Source organism: Culicoides brevitarsis, chromosome 3, assembly GCF_036172545.1.
Source record: "Culicoides brevitarsis isolate CSIRO-B50_1 chromosome 3, AGI_CSIRO_Cbre_v1, whole genome shotgun sequence".
In the NCBI taxonomy this organism is placed as follows: domain Eukaryota; kingdom Metazoa; phylum Arthropoda; class Insecta; order Diptera; family Ceratopogonidae; genus Culicoides; species Culicoides brevitarsis.
The window spans coordinates 27641285-27655072 of NC_087087.1; the positions used below are offsets into that span (position 1 = coordinate 27641285).

Genomic DNA, 13788 nt, shown 5'->3' on the forward strand with positions numbered 1-13788 from the left:
ACAAAAAAATAATAAATATAAGCGACAATTGTCTGCATTTATTAATAAAAATGTATTTTTTTTTCTAGTGAGTTGGGGAAACGAAAAAGAAACTAAAACATTTATATGAAAATTTTCTAGATTTTGCTTCACGAATAGGGTCATAATGATAAAGAGCTACACCAATTTTTAGCCAAACAAACATGAACATGAGTATTATGTTTTTTTTTTCGTTTCTTTTATTTTTTTTCGGTTTGTACAAATATACTTTATCATCATATTATGAGAGAGAGAGATTCAACGAAGTAGAAGTTGGTTGTGTCGTGTGGAAGAAATGAAAGAAGAACTATAAAAAAGAGAGATAGTTACTGAATATTTATCTTTTCTTTCTTTCTTTTTATTTTCTACTTAAATAATGCTAAAATTTTATTTTTATTATAAAAAAATCTATATCTACATCTAGCGTAACGACAGAACCAACAAAAAAAAAGAAAGAAAGAAGTAAAAGCGCTCCTCATGCATGTTGAACGGCATAAGAAGAGATATGTTGTGTAAACTTTTCATACAACTAGATTTAATATATGGTTTTTTTAAAAGAAGTTGAAGAAATAAAGACAATAAAAATCTTCAAAAAAAAAAAATAAATAAAAGAAAAATACTCACAGCAGTAGTTTTTTCAGAATTTGTGTACTAAGTGGTTGGAATGGAATGATGATGACTGCATAAAGACACCACAACACAGTGCTTAAATACGGGCATTTGGAACGTTGTGAGATTTGATTTTTTATTTGTTGATTTTTTTGACAGCAATTTGGGGGGATTAGAGGCGAAAATTTACGCTCTTGAAGAAAATTTCCAAGAAAAAGAAAGTTTTTTAAGTTGAATTTCTTTGGAAACATATCACAAATAATTTAAATTGAGTTCAAATGCTTTTTGAAATATTTTGGGATAAAATGTGCACTGGGTTGGAAATTAAAAATGTAAACTGGATCAAAAACCTGGAAATTTGCACTGGGGCAAAAACATAAAATTTAAATTTTTTTAAAAAATCTAAAAGATTTTTGAATAAAAACTTAAAATTTGCATTGGGAAAATTTTCAAAATGTGCATTGGGTCAAAAGTTGAAATATGTACTAGGGCTAAAATTAAAAATGTTTTTATTAAAAAATAAAATATAAGTTTCAATATGAATCTAATTATTAATTTAGCCATAAAAAGTCATATACTATTCACTTGGAGAAATTTAAAAATGTGGATTGGGTCAGAATTTAAAATATGTATAAGGGTAAAAAATCAAGATGTTTTTATTAATAAAATAAACAAAATATAAATTTTAATACGAATCTCAACATTTTTTTAGCCAAAAAACTAAAATATTTACTTGGAAAATATTTAAAAATGTGCATTGGGGATTTTTTTAAATTTTTTAAAATTCTTTTTAAAATCATTTAGACAAAAAATTATATCAAAACTCATCATCACTCAAAAAAAAATAAACTTATCAACCATCCGTGAAGTTCCCCTTTTTGTGCGCACCGAGTCGATGTGTACCGGTCCACATAAAAGCCCAATAAATAAATTTTCTGTTAATTTACTTTGACGTTTTAATGGTGTTAAAATTATAATATCTTAAAGAAATATTTTTAACATAAAAATGTGTTTTTTTTTCGTCTTGTGTACAAGCCCATTCCGCACATTATCTATGTGATGATAAAATTTCTACTATTTTTTCACGCGTTGTACCTCCATACACTATAAATAATAATAATGATATTCTTCTTCTTTTTTTTACGTCCATGCTAAAAAAAAAACAATTTAATTTTAATTTTTTTCCCCAAAAAAAAAAATACAAAGCAGAAAATAAATAAATTTCAGATAAAATAGAGAGACAGACAACAAACAAAAGAACTGTGACGACGTCGAAAGAATTCAAAATATGTTTTACATCTATTAATCTTGTACTAATCTTTGCACAAATTTTTATTATTTTTTTTTTTTATTTTTTACACATTTACATACATTTAATATTAATGCACTGTTATTTTTTCTCTTCTTTCTTTTTAGGTGAGTACATAATTAGTCTTATCCATAAATTTAAACGTTTGGAACGTTCTAAGGACACATTGTAAGTCTCTTTTGACATTTTAATGGTTTCTCATGCGTAACATGACGCCGCGCGTAAGAAGAAAAATTAGGGAAAAATCACGTTTTTTCGACATATGTCGCGTGTTTTTGCAGCATGTCGTCACCATGAGGGGAACATGGCAAAATTTAACGATTATTTGTGTGTGTGTGTCGGTAATTAAGACAAAAGGATGTCAAAGCCTCAATTTTACAAGCATAGTCTGAAAAGCAATTTATTTGTGGATATTTGCTCACTGGAATCCGATCGTTTTTAGCAAAAGAGAAACGACATGAAACGACTTGAATGGTTGTACAAATTTGATTTGTTTGTTGCATTCAGTAATGTTCAATATTGCTGTTGTGGCTGTTGTTGTGGCATAATATTGCACAAGAAACACACATAGTCAAGACACAACAAGAGACCCACAAAGCCCACAGTGAAGCATGCTGACAACCAGTCAAAATTCATTAAGTTACGAACGATATTTAATTAAAATTTGTGTTAGACAAGACAATAACAGGCAAGAGTTTATATTTATTATTTCATATGAAAAATAAAATTCTTTTGTGACTCTAACAGATTTTGGCATCGTAAATCAAATTACACGCGAACTAAAAAAATATATATAATTGTGAACGACAATCGCGTAGGATTCGAAACAATCGTAAATAGTACTACTAAACTTTACCTACCTGTTACTGCCCGTTTTTTTCCTATCTAGTAATTATGCTTTAATTTCCTTTATTTTTCTTCTTCAATGCAGTCATTTAATGAAATAGAGCTCTCTCTACCCTATGGGCGAAAAACGGGTCAGATTGATAACTTAAGGGATCAGTTTGACCCCTCAAGTGTCAAATTAATCTCTTAATAGAATTTTTTGTTTCGTTAAGGGATCAATTTGACTCTTGAGGGGTCAGCCTGATCCCCTTTCGGGTGGGTCATCCACAGACCCAAATAAGTTGATATATTCAAGAGATCAATATGAACCCTTAAGAAGTCAATTTGACCTTCTTCGTCAAATTGACTTCTTGAGGATTCATATTGATCTCTTGAAGGGTTTAATTTTTAGGGTCTGTGGATGACCAACCTGAAGGGAGATCAGGTTGATCACTAAAGGTTGATCCTAAACGGAAGAAAAAATTCCATTAAGGGATCAATTTGACTCTTGAGGGGTCAACCTGATCCCTTTAAAGGTCAACCTGATCCCCTTTCAAGCTGGTCATCCACAGACCCAAATAAGTTGATGTATTAAAGAGATCATTTTGATACCTTCAGAGATCAATATGAACCCTTAAGAAGTCAATTTGACCTTCTTCGTCAAATTGACCTCTTAAGGGTTCCTATTGATCTCTTGAAGGGTTTAATTTTTAGGGTCTGTGGATGACCTACCCTAAAGAAGATCAGGTTGATCACTTATTTGATCAGCTTGACCCCTCAAGAGTCAAATTGATCCCTTAACTGATAAAAAAATTTCCTTAAGGGGTCAATATGGCTTCTAAGGAGTCAACCTAACCCCTTAATGGATGAATCTGACCCGTTTTTCGTCCATTGGGTAATAATACGGGAGTAGTTAACAAATTTCCTGCGCCTACACGAAAATTGTCATCGTCATTAACCGCTGTACTTAGCTTCAAATCGTGTCTGGCTCTATCTATATCACATATCGTGTTAATCCAATCTTTTAATAATAATAATTAATGAAGTTAAATTTCAGTGTTGTTTTTTTCTGAATTTGTATCATCTTGATTTACATATGTTACTTTTTGTACACACTTTTTTTCATTCGTTCGTTCCTTCCTTCTTTTTTTATTATTAATGATTTTTTTTGTGTTACGCATCGCACGAAATACGAGAAGAGAAAAAAAAATCAGTAAAGACACGGATTGACTTGCCACCACATTTTCCACATCACATCAAAAACACCTCGAAAATAAATATAAATACCAATCGTGCGTTTTTTTTTTCTCGTTTCGTTGAAACACACAGAGAGGGACAGATCATTAAAATTTGAGACTGACAGCTACCAGTCAGTTAGTAAGTTGTTTGGGTGTGAGATGGTGTGTGCATGTGTTTTTTGTAATGAAGGTATCGGCGGGGATCGGCAACTCGGAGGGAATTTATTTTGTGGGAATGATTCTTTAAAATTGGATGATCTTTAGAAGTTTTATTAAAATATTGAATTTTTCATGTTTTTTCATCATTTACCTAAATAAAAAATTTTTATTAAATTTTATTAACTTTAATTTTATTAAATAAAAAAAAATAAATAAATAAATAAAAATGTTGAATTAAAGAAATTAAAATTTTATATTAGTAAAAAATATTTAAGAAAATATAAAACTTAAAAAAAATAAATTAAATTAATATTAAAAAGGATAAATAATTTTTATAAAAATTTAATAATTTTCAAAAATAATTTTTTTTATAATTATATTTCTTCCTTTACATATCAAATTAAATTTAAAATATTAAATTAATATTTTGAGAAAATATTTAAAAAAAAAATTTAAAATATTCCAAACATGCCAAAAAAAAATAATAATTAAAATAATAAAGTTAAAATTAGGTAATAAAACATAATTATTTTTTTTAAAATAAAATACCCGAATTATGAAAAAAAAAATCAATTAAAAAATTTCAATTTTTAAAATTTATGTTTAAAAATAATTTAAAAATTAATATAAAAAATAATAAATTTAATGTTTTTTTTTCAATAAATTAAATAAAAAAAAATAACAAAAATTAAAAACTAAAAAAAAATTAAAATTTACTGAAAAAAAAGTTCTCAGAATTTTTCAAATAAGACAAAATAATTTTTTAAAATAAAATATTAATGAAAAATAGTTAATTTTTGTAATTTTTCCAAATTTTGAAAAAAATAGTAAGATTAAAAAAAAATTAATATTAATAATTAATTTTTTAAAATTAATAATTAATTTTTTTTCTATAAAAACAGCCACAGATTTTGAAAAAGCATTTAGTAAAAAAATTTAAATTAAAGTTTTAAACAAAATTCATCAAAAATCTTTAAAAATTAAATCTTCTCCAAAAACACTATGAAAAGAGTCCCTAAATTGACACTCCCCGTTAGCGTTACTTGTCGTGCATGCATGACGAAAATAAATTGATCTAAAAATGATCTATTTAAAGATGTTTCCTGTCGCTATTTCCATGTGTGTAAATGGCGCAACAAACAAAATTTGTATCTAAAACCCAAGAAGACAGACGAACATAATGATAGACGACATGAACATGTGTTTTTATCAATGTTGTCAAATCTGCATTAAAACTGCCTCTCTGTGATTTTTTTTTCTTTCGTTTTTTGTTTCATCATAAAGAAACAAACAAACACACATGTTCCGCTGTCGTTCTATGATATCTCAAGAATTTGTCTTCTTTCTTTCTTTCGATTGTCGAGATAGATATTTATTTTAGATAATTCATTAATATTCGTGCGTTTTTGTGATGTGACAAAAAGTATGTGGAGAATGGCAAATGATAATGTCAAACTAAATGAATATTTTGTTCATAAGCGAGCTACTTGTCTAAATATTTGAGAAAAAATTTTTTTTTGATAGTGATCATGATCGTTGTCCAAATAATAAAAAAAATATACAAAAGCAGAGACCTCCAAAAGTTGTTATTAATTTTTTATCGATTCCTTTTTTTTCTTTCTTCCATATCGATTCAATCGTTATTTTTATTATTTATTTATTTATATGGAAGTTCGAAACGTTCGAGGAGAAAAGTGTCACAATACACTGCTTGACTGTCACTTTTTGATATTTTGGTGTCACCTACGCGCACGCTTGTGACACATAAAATTCTCTTTCTTCACTAATCGTCCATCTATCTGATGCATGTATAACGAAATTCCAAATTAATCTATCAATTCGTCGTTATTTGTTGTTGTTGTTGTTGTAGAAGACATTTAATATCTTATTTTTATTATTATTATTAACATATTCGTTTTTTTTTTATTTTTTTTAGATTGGACATAATTAATGAAAGTAGGGTCGTAATTTTTTTCCTCTTCACTTGAGAGTTTTGTTCAATAAATAACATTTTTTTCTCATGCACGAGACTCGCACAAGTATTTTAATAATGACAACAATACTTTTTATCTTATAAATTCTTTCTATCAACATAAATATTTTTTTTCCTTCGTGCCACAACAACAACAACGAACCGACATGTAATTGGTAAAACTTATGCTTTTATTTTTACAAGTACATGATTACTATTGTATATTTTGCTCTCCCCGCACAGCAAACGAAATATATGTAAATTTGTGAATTATATTATAATGAAGTAAAAATTCTTTTGATAGTTTTTTTTTGTTCATTTCTTGCCACTTCTTCTTCGCATCGTCTTCTCACTGCGCGAACTGTGTGTGTGTGTGTGTGTGTGTCATCTCCAGCAGGCAGATATATGCAAACAAGCCTAAAATACAAAAAATTACGAGAAAACAATGACATACACACGCGGTGAAGAGATTAAAACGAAGAAAAGACCTACCAGCAGATTTTCATTAACACCTAACTAACAAACAAACAAATACCGTGTCGCAGTGATGTTGTTGGTACATTGTGAGAAATTTACGTTTCGCGATTTAAAATTGAAACTTGAGCTGAAATTTAAATATTTGCTTGGTTTGGATTAAAAAAAATATTGAATTTAAATGTTTTTTTTTTTGATGATCAGACTCCATTTGTGAAAAAATCTGAAAAAATTTAAAAAAAATGATTCAATTAATTAAAAAATATTTAAAAAAAATAAAAGATTAAAAATTTAATTTTTAATTAAAAAATAAATTAATAATATTTTTAAATTAAATAAAATTATTTAATTAATTAATTTAAATTTAAAAAATTAAATTAAATTAATTTATTTTTAAAATAAATTTAAAATTTATTATTTAAAATTTAAATATTAAATAATAAAAAAATAAATTTAAAATTAAAAAAATAAATAAAAATTTTATTTTTAAAAAATTAATTAAAATTTAATTTTTAAAATTAATTTTAAATTAAATAAAATTATTTAAGCTAAATATTAATTTTTTAAATTTATTTTTAAAAATAATTATTAAAGAATTTTTAAAGAATTTTATTTTTGAAATATTTTAATTAAATAAATTAATTAAACTAAAAATAAAAAATAGTAAGTTTTTAGAAATGAATTAAAAAATAATATATTTTTATTAAAAATATTTTTGAATTAATTTTAGATTAAATTAATTAATTAAACCAAACATTTAAAAAGTTAATTTATAAAAAATTTAATTTTAAATAATTTTTTTTTTAATTAAATTTAATTAAATAAAATTAATTTTATATTAAAAATTAAAAAACAAAAATATTAATATTTTCAAAAAATTAATAATTATTCAAATTATTAATTAAGAGAATTTATTTTTTCAAAATATTTTTGAAATTAATTTTAAAAATTAAATAAAATTAATTTAAAAAAAAATATATTTTTTTTAAAAAATTAAATTATTAATTTAAAGAATATTATTTTTTAATTATTTTAAATTTAATTTAATTAATTAAATTAAAATTATTATTTTTTTAAATATTATTATTTATTTAAATTAAACTAATTAATTAAAATTTTGTATCGCAATTTTTTTTCATATCAAAAAGTAAATTTCCACACCTCAAAGGTTGTAGTGTCGTGGCAAAGAATCTCTCTCCACGGAATTTACAAAATTTTCATATACAAAGTATATAAATTAACGGATAACGCTGTGATGCTGCTGCTCAATAATATCACGTCTGCTGCTCAATAATTGAGATGTTGGTCGACGACCTTTTTAGAAGTTGTGACAAAAGTGACATGGTTGTCCTATGATTTTTTTTTTGTATTTCGAGAACCGGTTGGATTATCTATGTTGCTTAGGTCATTCGTTCGAAAATTCTCATCGAAACCTCTTGTGTGCTAAAAAAAAAAGAAGAAATATTGAAACCGCAATCATTACTCTTGTGTCTTAATAATAATAATAAATAAATCTCACGCTATCTCCTCTGGTCTAGTGTAGGTAACGAAAAAAAAAAAAATACATAATAACACAATAAAAAGACGATAACTGTCAAGCGAAAATCAAAACAACACTTTTTGCTTCCTTTGTTTCCATTTTTCGATGATGCTGCGTGTTAGATTCGTCATTAGCGACACACCATACAAACAATTTATACAAAAGGAATGATAATGTGGTATTATCTCCGACATTTAGAGGTGTTAAAAGTATTTTTCATTCTTTGCTTATTTGGCATGTATCATAAAATAAAAATAAATTTGAACACAAATATTTATTTTTTTTTGTATAAATCAATCAGAGCCGCCTAACAACGTTTTAATACATTTTTTATACATATTTTTTTTTGAAAGTTGAATTATTTACCGGATTTATCACCTTTTAATGTTGCGGATTTGCATAAATTGTAGCCGACCACTAATGATATATAATAAAAGGTCAGCAATTCATTCAACTTCTTATCATTCATTTTAATCCCTCAAACAAAATCTCGACTATCATTAATAATAATTGACTTTGTTGACGGTTTTACTGAATGAATAATGAATAGCAGTGGCGAGAAACGAAATTAATAAAAAAAAATAACAACTTCATATAAACTTCCATTTATGATAATAAAGATGTCCAATCATCATCGGCACCACCCGTATATCCAGTAATAATATTTTTATTGTCTATCAAAAAAGAAAGAAAAATGTGAGAGTTATGACTTTTACTATTTTTTACGCTTTAAATTTATTTATTTATTTTTTTGAATAAAGATAGTGTTTATTTTATGGTCATCATAGCATATAGATAGAATTCAATACTAAAAACACAGAAATTGAGGGAAATCTACTCCAATTTTATTACATGATATTTTTTGATTGACTGCAGCCGTTCGGTTAGTTAAGTAAATCAAATAATTGAAATTTGATACATTTTTCGGAATAATTCAAGCACGAAACAAAGTAAAGAGATAGAAGCTTGTTGATGGACCAGACCACCATCTTATTATACAAAATGATACAATTTACGATTTTTTTTTTCATTTTTTTTAAATAAATAGAAAATTAAAATAATACAGACAAACAACAAACGTAATGCCGAGTACATTACGAAATAAGTACAGAAAGTTCAACCTACAACTATGTTGAAGTTGAACATTAATAATAACCTAATTCTTTTGTAAGTACACTATTTATTTTGTGTGTGTTGAATGAATAGTTAACGGATATTTGATCTCGAATGGAAAATTAAAGATATCGTTACCAAGATCCATTGTCTGTGGTGAGGTTTCATGCTGAAGAGAATGTGAAATATTAATGTTTCTCCATTATTTTTTTTTTTATAAAAAATTATCTGAATTTTATTTAAATCTATAAACGAATTTTGGAATTATTTCAGATAATTTTTTATTAAATAAATTTAATAAAATTTAAATTATATTTTATTTAATAAACAATTTTTTAAAGTAAATTTTAATTTAATTTAAATTATTTTTTTTTTATTTAATTTAATTTAAATTAAATTAAATTTCAAATTTTTATGAAAGATTTTTCAATTTTTGTTAGAAAAATTTAAAAAAAGTTAATTTTTCTATTTTTTTTATCTTAATTTAATTTTTATGATATTTTGTTTAAATAATTCTCTAAATTGGTTTTTAACAATTAATTAATTTTTATATAATTATTTTTTAAAATTAATTTTAATAAAATTATTTTTTTAAAATTAATTTAATAAAATGTTTGTTAAAAAATTAATTAAAAAAATTAAAATTAAACATTCAAACAATATTAAAAATGTTGACCCAGTGCACAGAATAAAAATTTTCCCATGATACTTTTTGAGCATAAATTTAAGAAATTTTAATAAAATTATTTTTTTAAAATTAATTTAATAAAATGTTTGTTAAAAAATTAATTAAAAAAATTAAAATTAAAAAATCAATATTAAAAATTTTGACCCAGTGCACAAAAAAAAATTTTCCCATGACACTTTTGAGTATTAATTTTAGAAATTTTACTAAAATTATTTTTTAAAATTAATTTAATAAAATGTTTGTTAAAAAATTAATTAAAAAAATTAAAATTAAAAAATCAAACAATATTAAAAATTTTGACCCAGTGCACAAAATAAAATTTTTCCCATGATACTTTTTGAAAAAAATTTAAGAAATTTTAACCACGTGACCATTTTTCTTCTAAATTTAAAGAAAAACGATGACATTTAAAGTTTTTTCCTTCAAAAATTCCCTTAAAAAAATGTTTAGCCCAATGCACATTTCAATAATATTCTTTAAAAAACACAAAAAATAAATCTCGCAAAATTTCAATACCGCAAACAATAAATTTTTCACAATCCGCGGGACAAAGCCAATTATTATTTAGGTAAAAAAAATTTTTTTTATCCATGTCGAGGTAAAATAAAATAAAATAGATGAAAATATAATGATGACCATTATTATATCAATTTTAAAAAATCGAATGACCATAAACACTTTTGACAACTTTCTCGAAATGGAAAAAAAAAGTTTGCGCAAAGTCATACCCGTGCCTGATGCAAAACTAATAAAAGCCAAGACATTTTAAATTTCAATCAAAAGTCTAGGCGACGGCAAAACGCAATCCAATAAACATGGCAGACAGATGAAACATTTGTTCCTTGCGGCAATAACAACAAATCGTACAAATGGCACACGGAACAACTAGATTAGGTTTTTTTTTTGAAGATTATAACTTTTCTATCGGAAAAATTTTTGAATTTTGACGAAAAACTGGGGGAAATTTTCCATTTTTTTTTACAAGCAAATTTCTTCGATGATTTCCAAGAGATTTTTTTTTATTTTATTATTTTTTGTGCAGTAACAGTTTATAAACTTATAAATTCTCTCCTGATGCTTGTTATTCCGAGCAGACACACTCACACGTACACACCGAGCGTCGAGAGAATGTTTAAAAGGGAAATGCCGCAAGTGTAGGATTATCTTTGTTTTGTTATTATTCTTACCACAGATACACACTACACTCTCGTCATGATGCAATAAACACACACAACATTGTTTTCTCCGTCTTTTGCTCGTTTTTTTTTTGTGTGTGCCTGCGTTACCTTTAAGGTATAATAATGTAGCATAATAATGATTTGATTTGATTCTATTATGCGCTTATTTAGATATAATAAAATTTATAACATTGTACGCCACTTTAGAGCGCACCAACGACAACGTTTTTCCTCTTTTCGTGGCGCTTTTATTATTTTATTTTTTCTCGTGACAAGCGCGTGAGATGAACTCTAGCCAAAGTTTCGGTCTTAAATAATAATCATGATTTGTGCTTATTTATTATAAATAACGCGGGGCCTTCATTCAATCAATAATAGTAATCATTCATGTTGGCCATGCAATGCAAGAGTAAAAGCAATTTAACTCACGGCACGGTTTTGTTTGCAATAAATGGCCAATGAATGGAAAGGCATCAAAATAATAGAAATTGATGAAAGATTAATTTGTTCAAATGATGTCTTGTAATGAATCATAATATATTAATCGATTGCATTTTGGATTTTCTGCCATATTTGCCATTGGACGGAAACCTTTTGATCTATTATTTATCAGGAGATTTGAAGATGCGGAATGATTTTCGTTTACTAATTATAAAATGCACCATTTTCGGACCACCTGACGGTAGAATGGAACAATAAACAAACATAATTAGATCAACAAATGATATTCAAACAAAAAATTTATGCAGTTTTTGGCAAATAATTGAATTAACGAAAAGCAATTTTACAAGTTTAATTTTTTTAGAATTAATTTAAAAATAATTAATTTAATTTAAATTAAAATACTTTTAAAAAAAAATCTTTATTGCTTCTATTTTAAAAGTTAAAACAAACATTTTTTTATACATATTAAAAACTTGAAAAAAATAATTTTCAAGATCGATGATAAATATCTTGAAGCTAAAAATATAACTAAACTAAAAGATTTTTTTATTTGGCCAAAAATATTTTTTATGTGCCAGAAAAAATCGAGCCTAAAATTTATCATAACTTTTCTTCATTTGTTTTGATAAATTTACTTCAATATTAACTTAACTAAAATTTAAAATAAAATAAATTATTTTAAAAGTTTAGTTAAGTTAACATTGAAGAAAATTTATCAAAAATTTTAAATAATGAAGAAAATCGTTAAAAAAAATTTTTATTTAACGTATCAAATTTGAAAAACTGTCAAAAAATTTTGAAAAATAATTTTTTTGAAAAATATTTATGTTAACGAAGAAAATTCAAGTTAGAATACGATTTTCAATACAAAAATTTTAAAAAATTGAAATTTTTTTTTTAATTTTGTAAAATTCCTTGAAAAAATATGAAAAAAGACCAAAAAACGGTTCATTTTGATGAAATTTTTAACTTTTTTTTTTATTTTGCCCCATTGGATTTTGGACTTTTGAAATGGAGCATGGGACAAAAAGTTCAAAAAAAATTTGGAGCGCCCTAACTAAAAAATTAGAAAACTTACTGTCAAATTTCCAATATCCATTTCATATTCTAAAAAATTCAAACATGGCGTCATATTCTAAAAAATTTTTAAATATGGCGTCCCTGATCACTTAATTCCATCATTGACCGCTAGGAGTCGCCCGATCTTTACTAATACCAAAATTAGAAATGTATGCAATAAACATTACACATAAAAAATTTGCAATTCTCATCATTTCATCACGCAAAATTATTTGTTTTTCATCAGTTTCTGGTCATCAAACCCAATTCTGTCGGAAAATCGATCATCATTATAATTCGAAGAGACTTGGGCTGGAAAATATACATGTATAATTAATTTACAATATAAAAGGCAAATAAAGTTGGCTAAATCTGGCTAATAAATATTTACAATATTTAATTGCGGCGCTTGCAAAAGTTTTGTGCTGCCAATTAGCTTTGAATGGTATTTCAGAGGCATTTGAAAAACAAAAAAAAAAGTTTTGATAATTATTATTACGCTTGTAATTTTTATTTATCAAAACAATTGCAGAGTGCAGTTTAATAAGTATTTCTGTCTGTGTTTGTGCAAAAGTTCCTGTAACACGAGGAGGAGTTTGCGGTGAACGCACAACAAAACGATACAAATATAATTATTACCATGTTCTCTGCATGATTATTTTTCAATTTTTTGGATTGAGGAAATTTGGTACATACAGAGAAAGGCAAAACATGATGCTCTCAAAAGTTTAGCAACGTAGAAATTTTCGGGTTTGTACTCACAGCAGCACAGAGAAAGTAGTTGAGGTATACTTAATGTTCCCTCAGAACTATTAACAAAATGTTTACATTATGAAAGTTGCATTTATAAGCTGGAAAAACTTTTGCTTTTGCTCTTTTAATAAACATTTATGTATTTCGTACAATATTTTACAGAGCAGAAAACCACATATCCAACCGAAAACCTACAGTCGTCCTCCCATTCCTGCAGCTGGCAAGGCAGAGCATCATCATTGATACCATTCACTGCAAGAAACACAAAATGATACTTGTAAAAACTTTTTTTTTACATGCTTATGCAACATTTGGAAGCATTTCCCTTCTTCGCTTCCAAACAAAGCCAACAACAAATTTTTATCCGTCTCTGACTTTTCTCACTCCGTTTGTTGTTTTAAATATTGAA

At 25.6% G+C, this 13788-nt stretch overlaps 1 protein-coding gene across 2 annotated transcripts in view; it reads left to right on the forward strand.

The window, feature by feature from the left end:
* The window catches only part of LOC134835720 (developmentally-regulated protein kinase 1), a 155293-nt gene that overhangs the window by 84628 nt on the left and 56877 nt on the right, over window positions 1–13788 (forward strand). The window lies entirely within an intron of this gene.